General features: G+C 47.1%; 1 non-coding gene across 1 annotated transcript; it reads left to right on the top strand.

The window, feature by feature from the left end:
* Window positions 1-648: 648 nt before the first annotated feature.
* On the top strand, window positions 649-721 carry trnaq-uug. The gene has a single exon. It is a non-coding gene; the product is annotated as a tRNA-Gln (tRNA).
* Window positions 722-1,054: the final 333 nt, after the last annotated feature.

The following is a 1,054-nucleotide window of genomic DNA, read 5'->3' as shown; positions in this document are numbered from 1 at the left end:
TATTTAAACCTTTCAAAAACGTAGGTAATTGAATTCAAACAAATGCACAACGATGCACTTCCCTCTGCTCCGCAGACAGAGCAGCTCTAAAAAGCAGCGGTGTAACATGGTTCGAACGGTATAGCTGAGTGATTGCACCGATGAACGAGAAATCCTGCTTCTTATTGCGGTTTCGAATCCTGCTGCCGATGGCTGAAGGCAGTGCAAGAGGGAGTTTGATTCGTATCTCTCTGGGATTCCAATCCCGGCGGGGGAAACACTTCTTTCAGGTCAGAAGTGGTGTCAATCTCCAATACATTCACTGAACAGCTCGGATTCACACTGGCATTGCCAACTTTGCTTTATCTCGTGTGTTTCCAAATTCCTGGCTAGAGCTTTCTCGCTGAATTTGGTCAATGCCTCGACTGGAATAGACCATGATTAAATGTATGAAAGTACATTTCATTGGGGTGGAACCGAAACCCGCATAGTGACTGCGAATAAAACAGTGGAAACTTCCAGCACAGGAGGAAGAGATCATGAAGCAGACACGTCAGGGCAAATATCTTTCCTTTGTCAGTGAAAGGCACTGCTTCCAAAAGGGGGAAGAAGTGAATGTGATTATCTCTGCTGATTGTTCACAAGCTGTGGAGCCCATCTAAGCGCGTTGAGCCAGTGGCGTAATGGACAACGCGTCTGACTTTGGATCAGAAGATTGTAGGTTCGAGTCCTACCTGGCTCGCTCGCCGTTCTCTGGCTTGTGCATTCATTTCCGTTTGCGCAGAGGTGCAGGGGTTGGATTCGTACGTTGGCTGCTCGGATTCCTCACGTTCGGAGCTGTCGCTGCTCTCACTTTCCTGCACAGCGCCGCATTTTTAATGGGGCCAAAAAAATGTGTGTTTGTGTGTTGTTTGTATGGCTAACGCAAAGGACTGTGGACGTTGGGAATCTGAAACAATAACAGGAAATGTTGAGGAAACTCAGCAGGTGTGTCAGTAACTGTGGGAGAAAACGGAATTCTCGCAAAATGCTGGCGAAATTTTGAACCGATGTCTCTCGTTCACTCTGTACAGAT

Source organism: Chiloscyllium plagiosum, unplaced genomic scaffold (genome assembly GCF_004010195.1).
Source record: "Chiloscyllium plagiosum isolate BGI_BamShark_2017 unplaced genomic scaffold, ASM401019v2 scaf_18083, whole genome shotgun sequence".
Classification (NCBI taxonomy): domain Eukaryota; kingdom Metazoa; phylum Chordata; class Chondrichthyes; order Orectolobiformes; family Hemiscylliidae; genus Chiloscyllium; species Chiloscyllium plagiosum.
The sequence above is the reverse complement of the archived record's forward strand: the minus strand, read 5'-3'. Positions and strand labels throughout refer to the sequence as shown.